The sequence below is a fragment of the Poecile atricapillus genome, chromosome 6 (assembly GCF_030490865.1).
Source record: "Poecile atricapillus isolate bPoeAtr1 chromosome 6, bPoeAtr1.hap1, whole genome shotgun sequence".
In the NCBI taxonomy this organism is placed as follows: Eukaryota; Metazoa; Chordata; class Aves; order Passeriformes; family Paridae; genus Poecile; species Poecile atricapillus.
The window spans coordinates 16,709,017-16,730,640 of record NC_081254.1 but is presented as its reverse complement, the minus strand read 5'-3'; the positions used below and the strand labels follow the sequence as shown (position 1 = coordinate 16,730,640).

The 21,624-nt window shown below is 38.2% G+C and overlaps 1 long non-coding RNA gene across 1 annotated transcript in view; it reads left to right on the top strand.

Moving 5' to 3' along the window:
- LOC131580433 (uncharacterized) overlaps window positions 1–21,624 on the top strand; it is an 83,834-nt gene that overhangs the window by 30,062 nt on the left and 32,148 nt on the right. Inside the window, exons 3-5 of the long non-coding RNA XR_009277871.1 lie at window positions 647–719; window positions 1,047–1,243; window positions 16,215–16,309. This is a non-coding gene — a long non-coding RNA (uncharacterized LOC131580433). The remainder of the gene's footprint in view (window positions 1–646; window positions 720–1,046; window positions 1,244–16,214; window positions 16,310–21,624) is intronic.

Below are 21,624 nucleotides of genomic sequence, written 5' to 3'. Positions count from 1 at the left end.
TATATGGATATATATGGGTATATATGGAGATATATATATATATATATATGGATATATATATATATATAAAGTCCAGTATAAAAACCCTATTATTGAGACCCAAAGGAGGGCCACAAGAATGCTGAAGTGTCTGGAGGTGAAGCTGTAAGAGAAGTATTTCAGGTCAGGTCAGTTCAGCCTGGACAAGAGGAGACTGAGGGAAGATCTCAGTGCAGCTACAACTTCCTCAGGAGGGGAAGAGGAGGGGCAGGCACTGATTTCTTCACTCTGGAGAGCAGTGATAGGATTTGAGGAAATAGTGTGAAGCTGAGGCAGGGGAGGTTCATAAAAGTTTCTTCACCAGAGGGTGGTTGGACACTGGAAGAGCTCCCCAGGACAGTGGTCACAGCACCAAGACAGACAGAAATCAAAGAGTGTTTGGACAATGCTCTCAGATTCCTGGTGTGACTCTTGGGGTGTCCTGTGCAGGGCCAGGAGTTGGACTTGATGATCCTGATAGGTCCCTTCCAACTCAGCATATTCTATGTTTCTATGACATCAGCCTAATTTATAATAATAATAAAAAAAAGCATTTTAATTATACTTTAAAATCAAAGTTTGTTACTGTATTTTTCTACTAACGAGTTCAATTTTTTTAATCTCTCAGTAACAGGAGAGGATTACATTTGATTTTAGCAGAGTACAGTGTGAAAACTGAGCGAATAAACTATTTCTAGAAGGTAAGTTGAGAATGACAAATTCTTTCACATTTGATTACAGACAGAAAATATTTTTCCTCCTTCATGAAGCTTTTTGCCCTATATCCTCAGTAGGAAACACTGCTTCCAGTGGACCTTTCTTCTTTCTTCTCCTTCATCTCACATTTCGAACCTTTCTCCAGCTCTTGTGAGGCTTGGATGCCAACCTGATGGCTTTCCCAGAAGGATACTTTTGAAAAGTGCAGTAATTTCAGAATACACATAAGCAGTTCTCTGTACTTTAAGTGTCTTCCTTTAAATGATTAAGTATTTGATATCAACCCTCCCTTCATATTTTCTGTTTTCTAGAAAGCAGCATGTGTAACAGCAATAAGAGTAAGAATCAGTCTTGCCCTTCTTACTCCAACTCCATCTGCTGATCACTCATATGAGAGTTCTAACATCAGAGCTGCTTCCGAGCATTGTTGAAGATGTGGAACAGTGAAATCTTTTTTGTCAAGCCTCCAAGACCAAATAGCACCAGAGATGAAATTTTGAATATGTTGGTAATACTGCTCTATTGATCTCAAAACACTTTACAAACATTAACTAATTAAGCTTTAAAACAACAAAATAAGTTTGCATTAATGACACCCATTTAGCAGATGAAGAAGTGGAGGTAAACAAAGGGTAAGTGAAATGTCCAGTCAAGTGATGAATGAAGGTCAGAGGAAGGTCTCCTGTTTTCTATTTGTTCCGCTTTTATTGTGATCTCATTGAAAAAAATTTTGCAGTGGAGCTTGCAGCCATTTCAGTTTGAAACATTTGGACATTTTATCACAATCTTGAGCTTTTCTTACAAGAATCAAGGTAATATAAAAGCTCATAAAAGTAATAAGCGTTTTTAGGCTCTCTGGTCCAGCTTTGATTTTCAAAAGGCAATTTCTTATAGTGGAATGGGGCCAGCAGTGGTTGTGGGGTTTTCTGTGTTGTGAGCCTTTTTTTCTCATTTGTGTTTTTCTGGTGGTGCTAGATGGACAGAAAAGTGCCTTAACCTTCAAAATGGGAGTCCCTTCATGTGGGCTTTACACTGATGTCATGCATCTATCCCACCCTTCCTATGGGAGGACTAAGGCCTTCTCAAGGGACTGCTCTGCTCTGGTGAGCACAGCCAGTCTGTGAGCCTCAGGGGCTCTTACAGAGTAGAATGGCTTAGAGTCAGTGGAGCAACCCTGGATTAAAATCAGTGTTAAAAAGTGGGGGATCAGGCACACAGTAAGTGAATCATACACAGCAGTGCTGACCTGCACAGAGAATGATGGCTTAGAACAGATTCCTTGGAGACCTTAGGTTATCCTTGGAAAGGGAGGCCTCAAAGCCAAGCCTTATACTTTCTTAATGGGTTTCATTAGGAAGAAATAAAAGGAACTGGAAAAAAAGAAAATGTAACTTAAAAGGGAACAGCTTCGGTACAGTCTAAAATTTGTTCCATTTTTCAATAAAAGAAGCCAATGCTGCCTTGAAATTCATGTCCCTTCAAAGTTCAAGGAGGCCTGTATTGTTGGCCTGCTCAGTCAGAACGCTCCAGCCACTTATTGTATGTGGAATGCACTCCAGGGAGTGACTGAAAAAATATGATTTAGTGAAAGCTTGTACCCAAAACACATCATTGGCCTCTGATCTCTGAACATTTAAATATTTCAAGCTTACAAGCGGACGCTGTCACGAGGACAGACCCTGATCCCTAGCTGATTCTAGAACATCTGTTGAGGCATTTACCAAGTTAATAGATTAGCTATGAGAATCAGGCAGGTGTTTTTCACCAAAGCCAGAAAACATCAAAATCAGATTGCCCTCCAAGTCTTTCAGCACAGGCAATCGAGTTAGAATGACTCATAGAGTCTAACAGATAATAAAACACACATAACATTTGCTTTAAGGTACAGGTGGGGATATTTTGTACTGCACTTAGGAGAAAGAAAAACTAACTCTATTTGGGAATAGAGTAATTGAATACAGATGGGAGGAGGCAAATGAAAGAATTTAGCAAATATCTCAGTGGAATAGCTAATGGGAACGAGACAGAATAGGAAATTAAAAATTATTCGAAGCAGATGGACCATTCTTTGAGTTTTTTAAAATTTATTAGGGCTGCGAAAAAAATGTGTCTGTTTATTTTCCACGGCCATGAAATTAATGACTTGGTGAGTTGTGCTTGTGCAATTTTATGACTGCCATGTCATTTGTCATAATTTGGGTTCTGTTTGATATGGATTTATGAATATTTCCTCCCCCCAGCATGATTTATGGGTGTTGGTCATATGTGAATTAGACTGTCACCTTTAGTATGAAAAAGTACAAATGACAGATTATAAAAAAAAAAGTGCTCAAGTCGTTAGTGGTGGAAAGCAGAGTTCACGATTCCCTGCTCTGCTTCTTCATTGGAAGTTTTTGTTTGGAGCTGACGATTAAATGTTTGGACTTGAGTCAAGCATATGGAAACATTGAGAGGGCTTGAATAGATCTGAACTCATCTGAACTTCACCTGTGAAACTCAGCTTGAGTCATCCTTTCCTTATATTATGCATTGAAAATAAAAAATCTGTATGCTACTTGCTGTAGGAACAACTGATTTACTGTACCAGAGCAGCAAGTTGGCCTTGAAAATTTGCTGTCCTGCTTCCAGTAGTGGCTAGCTGTGGTGAAGCCTTCATGAAAAGTGGAAATAATCTTACACAGTATGTTCAGTTACGCAGCACTGCATAGTTGAAAGAGTGAAATGAAAGGACATATGAAACAGGCTGGATTCCTGTAATAATAATAGTATTCTAGGTTTAGATCCAAAGCACTAACTTTTATACTAGCTGTTATCACTTCCATGAAAACTACTACTCTTTGCTCTTTGTTTTGCAATGTGTAGCAACAGCATGCACGAATTTAGGACAGGAGAAGAAGCACAGTTGCTCCTGGATTTGAGCCACGTGACTTCAAGCATAAAACTATGGCACCTAAGTTAGTACCTAATCACCCAAGGCTCCCCCATTGATGCTGGAAAGTGACATGCACCTCCAGAGGCTAATTCAGCCCACGTGTCTTCATCCATTGACTACGCAGACAGAGAAAATATGAATACCCCTTCCTCATTTAGTTGCCCAGTTTGGTCTAGAAATTCATGTGGGAGGAATTAGAGGCCAGCATGGGATACAGCTTTCAAAAGAAGAAACAATACACCTTGCGTGTCAACAAGGCATTTCCAAGCATCTTGCATCCTGAGCTAGCGTTTCCTTTATGAGGGATACAGATTCTACAGTTCTTAGACAACTGTATGCTGAAGCCCATTTACTGAGGCCCAGACAGCACTGCTTTTCCAGTGGGAGGCTGATAATTCTTACTGAGTATCTCTGCACTTGTGGAGAAAGGATGGTTACTTTACAGGGAACCACCAGGGCAGTCTTTGCATGGCTTTCTAGCACCTATTACCTCTAAAGCTGACTGAGGTCCTCTTTTTTTTTGGTTGGTTATTTTAATAGTCTAGCAAGAGCCTGCATTAGCAGGTCATGTCTGCTGTTGTGATGGTAGCTGAGATGCTTCACATGGTGATATGCAGCTGCACAGAACTGGACAACCTTGCAAAAATAAACCTGGATCATTTGTATTTGAATTAAAGTCCAGTAATCGTAGAATCATAGAATAATTTAGGTTGGAAAATACCTTTAAGATCACTGAGTCCACCATTGTTACATTGATTACCCATCAGGAAACCTGCACAACTTTTGGAGAAAGCTTGGCTCGTCAATTGTGGTATATTGATATGCACCAGAAATATTTTATTTGCTTTGGCTGATGAAGCTTGTATTCGTCTAGCACATCTAATCAACCTATTCCTACACTCCACAGTTACTTTCACAGAGTAAAAGTAGCTGGTCTTTAAGTTGACTTGCAGATCCAAAGGGCAAATTTTTCAGAAGATAGAAAACTGAAAAAATTTCAGTTTCAGTCAAGTTAAATATTTTGTTTAAATGAAAATAAAATGTGCTGTTTAGGACTTACTTATGTTAAATAAGTTTTTTCCTTATTTGAAAAATTATTCTGAACAAGCTCTTTATGAATCTTCTTTTTCAGAAATATTTTTTTTAAATTACCAGAAGTCAATAATTTCAATTCTTTTCCAATATTCCGGGTTGTTTTTTTTCTGCCTATATGGAAATTAGGAAAATGAAGCAAATTTGCAGAACCTTTCAACAAGCCTGCATTTATGCCCTCCATTTTTTTTTATTTTTTTTTTTTTTTGTCAAAACATTGAGTCTAGATTAATTCTCTTAGTTACTTTTCTATTTTCTCACTCACTGGATGGATTGTCTTGTAAATTTTGCATTATGTTTCACCATATTTTGAAGTCAGTGAAACACAAAATCCTTTTCTGTAAAAACAGTTATACTAGGTTTGGGGTGGAAAGAGGAGAATATGAGCTGTTGGATAACAGTAGTGTTCTCACTGAGCTTAGATTGAAGCTGTTTTGCTGTATCTGGCACTTAAAAGGCCAACCTGCTCCTACCCTGTTACCATAAAGAAATTTGCCAGGAAGGCAGGTGTCTAACTATACAGGCAATCAGATTACAGAGCAAAGTAATCATGATTTCCGATTTTCAGCATAGGTTGCCACATTAGCACATGTACTTTGGAAGAGAGGGAGAAGTAATCACAGCAAGATAAGGACAAGGGTGGAGATCATTTGAACCAGTACAGTTATAATAGGGTAGTAAATTTTATGTAGCTTTTATTAAACCATTTTGTTTCTTTTATACTAAAAATAGGGTAAAGCTATCTGAAAATGAGAAAATTCCCGAGTTTGCTTTCATTTGTTTTTAAGAGTTACTGAAACGTAGCAGTGTGTTTCTTGGGAGGCACCATTTGCACACACATGTCTGCAGCTCTGAGCGAGTCACAGCTGCAGAGTTTCTTTAAGGCATGCATGCTTGGCTTTGACATGTTGAGATTTATGGTGAGATTTAAGTTCTTGTACCAATGGTGACGTTTCCTGAATAGTTTTCATCCAGATGGTCTCCAAGAGGATAAGGTTTAACAAGATTTATTCACTGAGAGGGGGCAATGTGAATTAAAATTACAAGGGGTACTGTATATACACTAATTCTTTGCCATTCACTGCCTCGTGAAATGTAGAAAATCCTTGCTCTTCATTCCCCCCAAACGAAGTTAAATGGAGTTGCTTCTTTCAACATACTGTTCCACTCTGAGCAGATTAGGGCTCTGGCAAACAAGTGCTATTAATTTTGCTGGGGTGGAGGAAGGGGTTACTGCCCTTAATGTCTACCCTGCCACTTTGCCACAGACTTCCACCTTACTAGTGGAGGCAGCAGATGTAAGCAAGTGCCAGTTTATCAATTGTTACAGTTTGCAGACCATTGGCAGTTAAAATTAATGTGCTGGCTCAGAGCTCTATGGGTGAAGGCTGGACCATATCGCTTTCTGATGGCTCTGTTTCAGCTTCTGGTGGGGGACTGCTGCAGACAGCTGGGAGAGGTAGCCTCTTAAGCCATTATCACTAAATCCAGCACAAGCTCTCTGAGTGAGCTCCAAGTCTTCAGCCTTTGAGAGCCATTAGGGCTGCTTGCACTATTTGGGGTCCTGAGGCTGTATTTTCAATGGGTTACTTAAAATGAGTGGAGCACCAACAGTTTGTGCAGGCTGAGTATCTAGGCATGCTAGTTCAGGTTATGATTGCTGAACCTAGATTTTCTGGAAAATTATACATATTATAAACAAAAGAATTGATGTCATTTCATACTAAAACGTTGTAGGTTTTTATAAGGCTATTGACTCACAGTGAAACAATTCAGCATGTGCTTAACTGCTGCAAGGTAAGTATCTTTATTGAAGGAAACTAATAGGTAATGATACCATGCTTAAAGCTAAACCATTTATAAGCATTTTGTTGGACAGAGTTTTATTGTTCAGGTTTTTCTTTTAAAAATACTGTGAAGTGACTATGGAAGCTATAGAATTAGAGGCTTATTAAAGTTCTACTTAAAAAGAAGTTAAGTCAAGGTATTAGAGATCAGTGTCTTTTACCCATTTGCCATTTTCCTTGTTTGCAGGCTGAGTTTTGTCCCCATATCTAGAAGCATTGGAAGTATCTTATCTGTTAACAATTTAGCTTCTTTCGCAGGATCGAGACATTTCAGTTTGAATATCATATCAAACCAAAACTTGAATGACAGAAGGCAACAAGTTCATCCTAGAGGAGCATTTATAGGAAGACAGAATGTCCTGCTTGATAACAAGAAAAAAATAATTGACAGCATATTTCCTTTACCACTTTGAGCATGTTCAAGGTTGGCAGGGTTTTTTATTATTTTACTTTTGTATCACATATTATTTGCGGAAATATATTTCATTCATTGCCGGTTGCCAGTTGGGCTCTAACATAAGAGCTTCACAATCAATGATTGGTCTTGAGTCCTTCAGTGTCTGATTTGTCAATTTGTGATTCTTTTATTTTTGAAAGGTAGCTACTCAGTGTTTCATAAAATTGTCTGCACTTCATATTGTATCAATTTCAGCAGTTGGAAGTACAGGTACTGAAAACTCACTAATTGCTTTTATAAAAATGGGCTGGTGAACAATACATTTTTAAAACAACAGGAAAATAAAAAGGGAAAGCACTTTGTGATTGTTCTTTATGTCTAAGAGTGGACAGTCTGCGTAAGATGTAAAAGAGTTAGTAATTGTAATGAAATAGACCTCACTCTATTGTAGCAAGTTAAAAATGTGCCTCTTGCCACAGAGCTTGCGTTAATATTGTTTGAGAGAAGTAGCATCAATGCACTGTAATAGACTTTTATTAATAGGCCAGAACAGTCATCAGTCTCTGGGTTGGTGTGATAGCTGAATACAGTGAACATGAGCATCTTGACAAGCAAGTAGCGAAATCTATCAATCACTTTTAGCATGAAGATGCTGTGATAATTTGGTTTACACTGATAATAAAATATGGATAAATAAAGAGTTCAAAGCCATGGAAAATGTAGGGTCCATAGTGAATATCCTATGAAATATAAAAGAGGGCATCACCATAAATTCATCTAGCTGTGTAGACTGAGATCATTATTCTCCTGACCCATCTTGCTATTTTTAGAATAAAATTCGTGCATTTTTCAATCAGCACTGTTCAATGGTAAAATCACTCCAAGGCTTAAAGCCTAGGTTGGATTCTTTTCCTGCTGTGCTCATGTGCAAGGATGTTCAGTGTCTTTCCTGTTGATGGTGCTGATGCCCTTGGCACAGAAGTGTGGTGGCAATATTTAGTTTGTGCTAGTCACTTTTTCTTTCCAGTGTTGGCCAGATAAAGATTGGGGTGTGCTCTGCTTCCTTTCATGCTGCTCTGTGTGGGAGGTTGGCTCCATTTATTTCAGTGGAGTTACTATAAGTTTACGGTTTAAGGAAATACAAACTTCCTGGTCTAGTGGCTTCTGGTGTTAATGAGTCAAAGTCTCCTGGACTGAGAAATTATCTTTCATGTGACTTCTGGGGAAAAATAGTCTTGATTTTTTTTTTTTTTTTTTTCTGTTCTAGGGTATTGTCACAGGCATGACAAGCCTTGTGTAGTGGGAATCCATTGCATTTACATCAAGTTTCAATCTCTTTGTAATTGCAGGTTAATCTATACTTTAGCATAAGGAACAACATGGCCTAGTCTGTCACTAACCTGTCCCACACTAGATGGCACCTAATTATTTTTTATTATTTTAAGAAAATTAGTAAATTAATTTCCCGCAGAAGTGATAGTTTGTCGGTGCACTGAACTGATGTCTTTGTGCTCGACTGTGGCACAGCCTGCCCAGGCAGCAGCAGAGAAGGCTTCTCCTGCCAGTGTGCCTCCACCCTGGCCTGTAGTGGGGGAGAGGTAACTTTGCTTCCTATGCTTCATTTAATTCTTGGCGCTGTCTGCTGAGAATGGCAACGGAGTTGCCAGTTGTGGCATGCAGTTTTATTGCTGGGAACTGAGCCAGAACCACCAATCCATTTTGCACAGACAGTGAACAGCAATGGTAAATACTTCTTCTTCATTACTAACCTAAGATGGATTTGAACTGAAGATTTGGAGGTGAAAGACTGTCTCCCATTCCTTAATCCCCTTAACATTTTAGTCTGCCTCGTAAAATTTTCTAAAACTAAATGTAAATCTTGTATATAAAATGAAATCCAGAGGAGAAAAGAAAATCCAGAGTGAAGACTGAGACTGTTTTCTTCTTCAGCAAGCTTCTTTGCTAGTAATGACCCTGGAAAATTGTTCTCTGATTATTCTCTTGAGAGATTACTCTAATTTCTTGCTGCTGTAGATGGCCATATGATCAATTGTCATCAGTTACTGCCTGACGATGGGTCATTACTTACCGGTGCATACTTGGGGGAAAAACACATGCGACTTCCATTAGGAGGCAGAGTGCACCTACATCAAATATGAAGTATACACTAAGTTCTTATTAATAACATTTCAAGACTGTCCTCCTAAAATTCCTACCATAGAAGCTGCCTTCATAGTGGAAGAACTGAAACTATGAAAGATTTGCAGCTTACAGCCAGGCAAATGAGTAGTCCCCTAAGTAAAAGATCTGATTTTCAGCTGAGCATTTCAATAACAGATCAGTTTTATTGAGAAAGAAAAGCAAAGCTCATACTTGTCTGCTCTTCGCTTCAGGACTTCCTTCCTAGCTTAATTAATTAAATTAAATTAAGGTACAGCCAGTATAAATATTTCCTTCTTGTTCCATTTAAAAGTTTAGAATGCATGTATTGCACTATGGAAAATGCTGCATCTCATGGGTACTGTATTGGCCAGGAAGTTTAAATATCTTCAAGGATATGGAGATTATTTCAGTGAAATTTTAAAATATATTTCTTTAATATTTGCTAAACTTCCTAGCAGAAATTCAAATCAAACACGCCTTCAGCTGAGTAAACTACTGAGAACTGAACAATGTAAAGCAAGCACAGTCCTGCTGTGCTGAGTGGCCTTTTGAATGGATTCTGCAAGGGCAACAGCTTTCCTATAAAGGTGAAGACAGTTTCTGTCTAAATCACAGGGATTTTCATTTAGGCTTTCAAAGTAGACCAAAAGGAAGAAAGTTAGAAAAAGGTGAAATTGGAAGAAGCAGCTGATTTTTTTGTCCCAGTAAATGGAGAGCATTGAAATATTGAGAGAAAGGTTTGCCTGAGATTTAGTCTCATCTAGTCATGTTGCTGTGTGCACCCATCTGGCACTGAATGATGCTGGGTCTGGTGCATGCTGTTGTAAACTAATAGATATGCAAGTGTTTTGGGAGTAGGATTGGTTTTCATGTTTCCCCCCACTTCCCCAAAATCCCATGTGTGGAAGACCTCTTAAGAAGAAGTCTTAAAGGAAACAAAGGAAAAAAAAAAAGGCTCATCCTCTGAGTAGTGCTTATTTTTACCTTTTGTGCAAACTGCAACTGAAGGCACTGGTGAGTAATCACAAGCACAGATTTTTATTCATGAAGAAACCAAGGACTATGTAGAAGTGTGCAGGTTACTGGAACAACTTTTTTAGAAAAGTTATTTGAAATGACTAGCAGACTGCTTAGTTTTAACTGCCTCAAAGTCAGCTTTGAAATTCTGTAGGCATGGAATGGAGTGGTCAGTTCAGCCCTCACACTCCTCATGGATGCAGGTGATACCAAGCTTCAGTGTAGAGAAAAGGCTGGAGTTCAGAAGCTTTCAATTGACTAGCTTGGGTTGACTTCAGTCGCTGAGCTGTGACAGTCTGAGTCCTCCTGCTGGAGCCTGCACTGCTCTCAGGATTTGAGCTACCTGGTTTAAGCTACTTGGAGTATGTATCCACCTCTGGATTACAAGGGAGTTATTACAAGAGAGTGAATCAAAACTGCAAACATTTTGCTTGAAGTATTTGTCAGTTCTGGCCTGCTTTCTCATCATGAATGGGCCCTGGATGGTTACTTGTAATATACTGTTTAACACTGGAATGTACATTTTGGGAAAAGATCTCTTTGGGAAATATCATGGTTTCTCTACACCTTCCAAATTCCATTCCCTGTGCTCATTAATATATATTTATTATGTTGCTTGGGTTCAGATGGGGAATTTTACAAAGGAATTTTGAGCCACAGTTCCATTGAAATATAGAGAGAGCTCAGTACCCCCTTCACTTATGTTATAAAACTGTAGGTAAAGTTTTCAGACAGTTCAATTTGAAGTCACTTAGGGCTATGTAGATGCCAGGTGGAATTACCAAGGGTTCCCAAGATGGTCAAAGGTCTGATGTCCACTGAAAGACAAGTAGGATTTAGGATCTTCTCTTTAACCTCCAGTCATTATATTATTTCTTCAGACAATGAAGCGTGTTTATAAATTGCCCCTCCAGCTTACCCACCCCATTGCCCAGTGGCGACTGAAACAGGACTGCAGTTGCCATTGCACGTTCCTCTCTGGCACCATCTAGTGATTCCAGAACCATGCTTCCAAGCACTGCTCTTTCCTACTGCTGAACAAGATGTGCTCTCCTTTGGCAATAGCTTAAAATTCAGATCAGAGCAGATGTCGCTCTCATGAAAAGAACTCACCTTAGAGCAATGGCTGCAAAGCCTTTTGGGAGAAAGCTTTGTACTATGGCTCTTGTACTAACAGTTTAGATTCGCAATTCAAGGTGCAAAACTGCCAAAGCACATAAAAAATAAAGTGAAGATCTTGTTATAGATATTTTGTTACAGTAAGAATCAGGAATGGGTAATGTGTCTGTTTTAAGACTGTCATAGTCTTTGAGCGTCTTTTCTAGTCCTAATAAAATGGCTGAGAATGAAATGAGCATACTTAAATTATAGAATGATTCAAGGCATCATGTTGTTAATAATGTAGAGAAATGAGATATAAAAGCTTTTACTCAAGCATACCCTAAAGCAAATTTAAGTAGAGCACACAGCTATGATGCTGATTGTTTTCACAGGTGTTGGCACCATATGAATTAAATGAAGAAAAAAAATGGTGAAACATTTATGACTCATTAGAATTATGTGGTTTTTTATCCTGTCCTAACAACTGAAAAAAGGTGTAATTTACATTTGCAGCCAAATGGCGTGAAGTAACATTATACTTTACCGACATGAAAAGAGGAGACTTCCAGATGACTACTATTCTGAACTTCTCTAGTTCTCAAATCCTGGATTTTCAGTTTCTCATGTGGACTTTTGAGAGCAAATATTATTGCCTCATTAAAACAAACAAACAAAAAAAGAAATCGGAAAGGAATATGGTAACTTAAAATCTATAGAACATATGGTTCCAAGGAATTAAGGCCCATTTGCTGGATGCAACACCTTTACAATCAGAATATTTTTCCTTTTCATCAAGAATACACTTGATAGATCCAAAGAGACCCATATCCATGTTTGGTTTCTTGGGTTTTTTTTTAAGAAACTCTTTTTCCTCCTTTCCTTTCCCCTTTAATTCTTCTCCCTTTTTTTTTTTTTTTTTTTTAAATCAGAAATGTTTTGTTGTAGATCTTTTGTAGTTTGTTGTACATCTTAAATATTTACATGAAGGAGATATTCTGACAGGCTCATCTATTGCAGGAAATCAACAAATAAACAAATCCATGTCTACAGTATTTTACATCTTGGTTTCCTGAGCTCCTAAGTGTTTATTTTTCCTATTGTAAAAACCTGCATTGAAATACATTCAAAATGGAGTTCACATGGCAGCTTTCAGGCAACATCTAGTGTTTTAACAAAGCCATAATAATAACCTCAGCTTCCCATACACTGTGTAGTTGGCTGGAAAAGAAAGCAGCTGATTTATCAGAGCCTCCATGCTGTAGATGAGTCTTCAGAAAAAGAACATGTCGTACTTTGCAACTGAGATGTTTTGCAAACACCTAATAAACCAGAAAAAGAAAGTTTTATTGGGCTTTATGAGCACATTTTTCTCCTTTCACCAGAGCACCAAACCCAGTTTGTAATCCTACTTTCATTTATTTCATTCTCCGCTGAAATTTCTCATAGCAGAAACTCGCACAATTTTGGCTGCCTGATTTGCATCTCATGGCATACAGTATCTCTTTAGGAGGTGAACTATTAAAAATACATTAGCCTGGTGTGGATGGTAATGGGCCAAATGCTGCCGGTTTTGAAGGCAATCTGGGAAGCCTCATGCTCTCTCTCTCCTCCTTGATAGCTGTGCAAGCAAGTTGTTTGCTTTTTTTGTCCTTGGACTTTCCAAGTTCTAGCAGCAGATGTAGGTGAGATTATTGTTCTTCTCAAAGCCTGAATTGAGAAAAGCACTTTTCTTCCCTTCCAAGCTTGCTCTAATCTTTAATGTTACCCTTATTTCTGTTCTGCCAGAACTGTGTCCTATTAGCATCCAAAAATGTTACACATAACTTTGGCTTGCTTACAGAAGATGATCCAACCACTAACATTTGCCTTCTGTAGCTGAATGCTGAAAGAAAAAATAATCCACATTTGAAATGTGAGACTTTGCTGCTGTCAGTTTCTGGAGTTGATTATTAGGACTGTGATTTTTATCTACTCACTTGTACAGTAATTAAAAGCAATTCCCTCATCAGTTATCATCCTGCGAAGCCAGCTTTTAAGCAGTGCTTGATGTACAGTTTATTAACCTAAGCCCATGTTGAGGGAAAGGTGACATAGTTTAAAAAGTAAGAATGAACACATCTGCTCTGAAACAAAGACCTGAATGTAAAATAGATGCTTACTGTTAAACCAGAAAAAATGGCAATGTGATTTTAATTGGAGAAGTAGGAGTAATTACCTGGCTTGGGCCAGGTGTACCCTTCCATTCTGTCCACTCCCATCTGTGTCTTTTTTACATGGATTATTTTCTGTGGGGATATATCTTGTCATGATGGGGTAGGTGATTAAAGAATTAAGAAGGAAATCAGGGAGTCAATATCTTGCATGCTGAAGAGGAAGAGCTATTCAGCTGCCTGACAACCTTTGCCACACCTTCTAGCAGGCATTGATGAACATATATGATTATCAGTGTCAGTTCCAATTCAAAGATATTTGATATTAACTGGATACTGTGCCTCTAGTTGCCAATGTTGTAACTTCGGGCATCTTTATTCCAGGAAAGAAATGTAAAATAATATGCAAAAAAAGTGTATGATATTTATCTGTAATAACTTTTCTTAGTGGGTGCTGGAGACAAGACATTAGGGTGAATGAAGGCAGACTGAGAGTGAGCTTAACTATGGATCTATCCCACTGGACTTCTCTTGACTACTGAAAATGATCGACATGGAATCAAGTATTAGAAAGCAAAGGCACTGAGAGAAGAAAACTGAAAGTGGAGCACAAGTCCCTAAAGCATTATATGCACCTAAAGCACCAGTGTGGGGATGCCTGAGAAAGGGGAGCAGAAACAGCTCTGGATGTAAAGATGCAGACTGCACTGTTTACTGATGGAGTTCTAGTGTATCCAGAAAGGGGAAACAATGAGGTGAAAATCTGCTACTGACTCTGTTCCTCCAAATACTTTCATTCAAAGCAGTCTTACAAAACAGCAAGGTGTGTGACAGGCAGGAAAACGATGTGCAACCCATGGTCAGCCAAGAGAAAGCAGTAAGTGCCACAGACTGTTGTGCCCACCCCCAGGAAATGAATGAAGAACTGCATGGATTTTGTTTTAAATGGAGCTGAACAGTAATCCCAGGAGATTTAAGAGCTGACATCATGCAGTGGATACATATTTCACACCTGGGGATAGAGACATGCCTGAGATGAGCCAGGAAATGTATCTGCAGGCCAGGCATGAATACCCAGTTGAAAGCATACATGGAACAGTGCAAGCTGTGCAAAGAACACAGTGATTGACAAGAAATACCTCATGGAATTCAGACCTAGGAAAAGCTCAGAACAAACTTGTTAATTTCTAATGAAAGAAACTTTATGGGACACTAGATTAATAACCACTAATAATACCCATATAATAATAACTTTTGAAAGATGCACAGACAAGAACAATGATCAGAAAACTGAAGGTACAGATTTTTGGCTGTGGAATAACTCACTGGCTGGGACTGAGTAAGAGGCTCCTGATACTCTTCATTTAAGCATTTGAAGAATGTGGTATCTTGAAATACTTCTTCATAAGATTTATGTTTCTGAAGATATGCAACAGGATAGGACTATGGCATCAGCCTTGGCAGCAGCCAGGAAACTGGCAGTGTTAGATAGATAAGGGTGTTTGGCCTAGTTATTTTGAACCTCTTAAATGCTAAATGTTCCGATGGTTTAAATAGAGACGTACTCAGACTTTGGCCTTGCAGTCTAGGTAAGTTTGTCTACTAAAGCCTGAGGCAAAACCAATCAATATTTTTTCTTTAAAATTCTTAGGCAAGCACTAAGCAAGCACAAAGCTCTGAAATCCCAGAGGTTACTGAATGCAGAAAGGTGCATACAAAATTAGCCATTAGGTTATTATGAAAAGTAACAAAAAATAGTACTGGGTGCAGGATGTGAAATGAATAGAACAAGCAGGAAAAATGAAACTCCAGAAACCATGCTGTGACTTGAGTTGAAGATAGCACAGGTGATCATAGTTTGTTAGGCTAATGTAAGCAAGAACAAAAGCATGTGAATTGTGCAATCTTCACAGAGGATCAGTATGGCCAAACTTTCTGAGTGCCTAAATAATAGTAGAAAACAGGGAAGTTGGACAGTACAGAGCAAAGCTGGTGGCTTCCTTGTTGGCATTTGGTGTTGTTTCAGCTATTGCAGATGTCTGCCTGGCATCCATTTACTACCATGGTGGAGTGTCAGTCTGCTTTAGGCCCTGCGTCATCTCTGCTATTCCTGTGCAGATATCCTGGATGCCTTACAGCCTTCTCAAATGGCACTGGGCACCTGTGCATTGGACAGGAATCCTGGCCTTTGCTTTGGGAAGCAGCACGTTCCTGAAGGGCCACAGCAGTGTGCTCATGGCCACAGCCAAGCATGGCAGCAGTGAGCAAGCTGGACACACCTTTGAACAGAATAATTATCTTCAGCTTGTGTCGCTTAAGGCTGGCTGTGGGCTGAGCCCTACTGCTTCCTGCCTTGGCTGAGAATGAATCACCTGTGGGGTGCTGCATTTCCCAGAGCAGATGGGAGCTGTTCAGAGTCAGAAATTATGGAAAGGGATACAATGTGTAACAGCTCCCTTTGGGCAGGAGAGATGGGAGAGGGGGATAGGTAGGTCTCTTCAGCCAAGGAGAGGCTATCACAGATGAGGATGCTTAAGGAAGATACTTTAACAGTCAGGTGTCCATGTGAAATACCTAGAGGAGAAAGCAATTAAAAGAGCTCAAGTTGATTAAAAAAAAAGTTGAAGAAAATGCAGTCAGTCTGAGAATAAACTTAATCACCAAGGTGCCCTTGAAGTTTATCAGACCACCTAGAGGTGCAATATCCTAGACAGGCAATGAGTTTTCAGAAATATCCTTAATCTAATCTTTTTTTTTTTTATTATTTTTCCCTACCCTAGGACGATTGAAGTGTTTTGGTTTGGTTTGGTTGGAAGACTGTACTAGCTTGCCAGAGGGAATTCAGAGGAAACTAGAATACTTTCCCAAAGAGAAGGTAAGGCCCAGCCACACCTTGCAACATCAAATCTTTAATCATGTACCTGCCTGTATAACAGCAGCAATATTCAGTGTTTCTGTAACATCATTCATGCAAGAATTTCAAAGCACTTCATAAGCACTAATTAATCAAACCTCACAAACCCTCAGCAAGCAGCAACTTTGCCCACCAATGAAGCGTAATCAACTCTAAAATGGAACATGATGGCAGTTTGATATCTCATAACATGATGCAACAGGTCAAGGCAAGCAGAACAGGAGCAATTGAGGGCACTTGGGAAGCACCGATCCTTAACCATCTTTGCAGATACAGTGCTTCACTAGACATGCTTTGTGGAAATATTTGGTAAAACAGTTTTGGGAAAAAAGCAATCTATGTATTGCACATGAAAGAACAGTTTGAAATATATAATAGAAATTTTAAAAATCTTCATAGATCTCCTAATGCTAAAGGCAAATATGTGCACTTTGTAGGGGCAATGTGTCAGAATGCTTTCCACTCGTTTTGGGACCTTTGTTTCCATCCCTCCAACCAGTGGCACTTGGAGTCCTAGAGATCATGTAATTAGCCACTCTGATGTACTTCTTGACCCCCAGGCACTGATACCTGAGGCTCCCCAGGGAAAGAAGGAAGCTGTGTCTGAGACTGCAGGCTGCACCTTCAGCTCCTCTATGTTTTGAGGGACCACACAGCACATTTTACCCCCCAAGATGTGTCTCTCAAAGCTGTTATCCCCAGCTACAAAACCTTCTCCAGCGCAGAAGCCACAGGGCCTAAATTAGTGCCTTCTCTTGGCCCAGCCAAAGCTCTCAATGTTCCAGTTGAGAACATTGAGAGAAATGTTGGGCTGGCTCAGTTTCTTTATATTTCTGCCAATACAATCTTGAGGGGCAGACAAATTCAGAGTATATTAGTATGTCCCTTACTAATGCTCTGAGTATTTATCTTCCCAATTAAGCATATGTTGAACAACCTTCAGCTTTTACTGTCTGTAGGCAAAACATCACTGTATTTTAGGTCTTCTGCCTCATCACTTCTCATCTCTTTTGGAAGCAAATGGGATATTGGTTTTGGGTTTTTTGGATTTTTTTTTTTTTTTTTTTACATCATGCAATAAAATTATATTGTACTTGTATGAAATAATGTGCAAACCATTAAGTAAGATAATGAAATGCTGGAAGTTAAAACAATAAGTTTGAATGATTTAAACCTTGCCACATTTTTAAATGTACAATATGTTTGCAAGAATGAAATTGGTCTTTGGGGCTGAATTAATAGTACAGATATCCAGCCCATTTTGGAAAGAACAAGTAATACCTAGGAACATAATTTAAACCAGTCTTGTAATTAGCTGGTCATTTCACATTTTGAGAATTCTGGTCTCATTGTTTGGCTTTATAAGTGACTCATATAGTTGTCTTTGAATTTTACATGATATATTTAAAAAACACAGCAAGATCCACCAAACTATTTGGATGAAAATCTTTCCTTTGGCAGAAGAGTGAAAAGTAAATAGTTTGGATGGATTATGTAGTATACTTCCCATTAATATGCCTTTGCAACTTATTTATAAACCAAAGATCTGGAAGCTCCTTTAACCATACATTCAGGTAGCCATAATTCTCCCTGACTTCATTTCCTGACCATTAAGCAACAAACTATTTTCAGTCAAAACTCATCTCACTGTACATTTTGCTAAATAAGGGATATTACTGTAAATGTAAAAAGGTGACTTTGTTTGTGAGTATGGTAGAAACTGTTGAATCAGAAGCTCTATTACAGAAATTCAGTCAAACTTTTGCAGGACTAAATTGAGATCCTGGGAGGACTGTACATTTCCTTGGGACTTGCCTTCTATCTGTAGCACACCATATGAAAAAATTCCTGCCTATCACATGGGGTCAACAACGTACTGTGCTGAAACTGAGATGGAAATCAGACCTGTTTTAAGGCTGTTCTCAGTCACCTTCTTAACACCCTTATGAAATAATTTTGGTTCCCTGGAACTGGGGAGAAAGCCTTTCCTAATCACAGTTCCCTTATAACTTCACTTGTAGCAGGTTAGTAAGTGATAAGCTGCAGAGGAAGGCATTGTAAAGCTGTCATGTGGGGGCTTTTATTTTTGTCTTCTAAATCAAGCATTCTGCAAACAGAACACGAGGTTCAGATACTTCATTAAACTGACTTTTTGTACATTTCAGTCTTGCTGATGGATAGCAGCTACTACAGGAGGTCACAATCTGGCCCCAAATTTGACTTCTATGCAATAAAGTAAGGATTCTTTAGTAGGCTGAATTATATCATTATTATCAGCACATCTGGAAATGCAACACCTCGGTGAAATAATTTGTAGGGAGATTCTAGATTGTGAATCATGATGCTGCATGGTGAAATTTTGGCTGAAGTAGCTGTCATTTAAAAGATTTTTGTGAATGCATAGATATCAGTCCTCTAACTAGCCCTTTTTTACCAACCTAAAAATTAAGAAATTATTCTTTCATATATTTACCTTTCTTTAATCTCTTGACTTTACAACTTGATTGAAATGTAGACTATTTATGGATTTGATACAATAAAAAAAGACATTGTGTCTATCCACATACATATACTAGAAATTAAAAGTTGAGGGGTGAGAAATGAAAAATTCATAGCCTTGGATGTTGAGAAAGTCAGACCTGCTGTCTCCCCTTGAAGTCACCTAGGTGAGGCATTTTGACATAATGGAAGCATCAATGAACTGCTCTTGATTAAAAGTTTGACAGGTTGACACTATCCCCCTGAACAGGAAGACCGGGGTTGAAAGAAAATTTTAATACAAACAGAATTTCATTAATACCACAGTTTGCTATAATGGGGGTCTTTTTTCCCCCCACTGTTATTTTTGCTTAGATGGTGTCATTACCTTTTAAAGGGGAAAGACACTGTGGTTAAGCTTTGTCTCAGAAACTATGTCATACTAATGGAACAGGAGCTTTCAAGTAAAATATGAAACAAACTGTCTGGAATTGTTCTGATTCTCCAGGCACAAACAAAACCAGTTTTAATAGGGTGGTTCCTTTAAGTGCAGGCTCTAGTCATTGAGCCAATCTTTATTTTGTACAGAGAGTACAGAAATTCATTAAACAGTATAAAATAATTGATATAAGCGGAATATCAGAATGACCTAACATCTATCAGGATCCAAAAATATAGCCTCACTTCACTTTATTTACCTTTTGAGAGCTTTTTTTCTCTAATGTGGTAACTGTTAGACTCTATCTGCTCTGCTCAGTGTTAGGGCTGTCATGATGAAAGTGCATAAACAATATAAATAATAGTTTTTGGCACATGAAAGGAGCTCTGAGTGGATTGTTCTTTTGGAATTTAACCATCACTATTTTTGTTTGACTTTCAGGGATTTTTTATTATTATTTTTCATGTTTAACCCAAAAATTCTTATAATCTTAAATTGATTATTTGAAAAAACATCATGCTTTTAACATATACAATACAATTTAATATTTATAGCTTGATGCCACACAATTCTTATAAAATTTAGTAAATATTTATTAAATCAGACTTGTTTTTAAAGACTTATAGTTTTGTAACCACTCTCTAGAACTAATATTCTTTGAAGCAGAATGTCAGGCTGCACAAGTCAGCTTCTATATTGTATTTCCAGTCCTTGTCTGTAGTGATCCTTCTTGACTTCTTTTCACTGCTGAATAGTTAAATAGTTTAAGCTCTTTCAGATCCTTGATATTATCAGGTTATATAACCTCCCACTCCATTCCCATTCATCATCTCTGCAGTGTAATATTTGCACATGGATTTTTTACATCTTATTTGAGATTTGCAGAGACCCTTAAAGCAATTGGTTAAACCCACAATATCTCTCTTTGTGATGCATTTTTAATTTCTCATTTAGAGGCAACTTAATTGAATTACTGTGAGCTTACAGTCAGTATTTTCCTGATATCATTTAATTGTAAGTGTTGAGTTTTTAGATGCAGAGCTTGAGGCATATTTACCACCTTAATTGCAGACTCGGTCTAACTCTTATTTTGAAGATGATGAGTGTTGAAGTACTGACTCACAGTGGAAAGCAGGCAGTATGCATCTTCTCAGTTTGGAAACCTAAAACTAAGCCATCTAAATCAATGAACTTGATACAATTATATAAACAGCTTATCCAGTCACCAACAGAGTCAGTAATAGAACTTGGGCATCTGCTTCACATTTTCTTGTTCTCCAACCATGCTATTTCTCTCTCCTTAAAGCATCAGTGACAAATTAAGTAAAAACGGGCATGTGAGGAGTATGGGGAAGAGAATGTTGAAAACAAAGCCATTCAGAGCATTTTATCCTTTCTATCCAAGTCAATGGCAGGTGTTCTATGTCCTATTACAGCCCTGATAGCATGTTATGTTGCATCATTTCAGCATACTTGCTCTCAGACTGGATGACTAAATGTTAGTTCAGATAGCAGTTATCCAATCCAAATGATCCACAGTTGGATGGCAGCAGGTGAACAGGAGAGTGTCCATTTCAGAAGCCTGCCCTGCCTGTCCATACATGGAAGGCTACAGATACTCCAGATTTTGTTACTAGAAAGGAGCAGATATAAACTAGGAAATATTTTCATGTGATTTTACAGTTCTTTCATGATTGATTAGGAGTCTACACATGATGGAGAAGAAAGCTCTTCAGAATAAATATGAACAGTTCTGATTATCCATCTTTCTATTTATTGACACAAAATAGACAATGTGTTATAAGCAAAAAAATATTCCACTGTATTAAGAATAATTTCTTTGCTAAAACACCCATTAAATCAGTCTCTTGACATATTCCCCAGCAAGTTAAACTGATTGTGATTGGCTCTGAGTGAAATGGAAATGAGAAAATTCCAATAAACATGTGAACATAGAAACTGATTTTCAACCCACTCTAAACACAGGTTGGCTGAAGACATTATTTGTATAGGCCAGTAAGTGAGAAGCTGAAGTGCATCTGAATGTAAAAGCCAAAATCAATTTGATTTTAAATTATTTTCAGCTGATTTTAAAAAGCAATGGTGCAGAACTTATGTGTAAGGTTAAAAGGCATCAATTTTGTTCCTTACAGACTAAAGCAAGCTTATTTTTTTCCTTTATTTAATTTGCTATTTCTTTTTATCCCACTACTGTTTTCAAGGTCCTGTATATCACTTTACCAGTTTTAGCTGGAATTATCAGACCAACAATGCAAAGCACTTATACACAAAACTGAACACCAGATGGGCCTCCATGAATATTATATTATTCATGGCCAATGAATTAGAGATGCCTTAA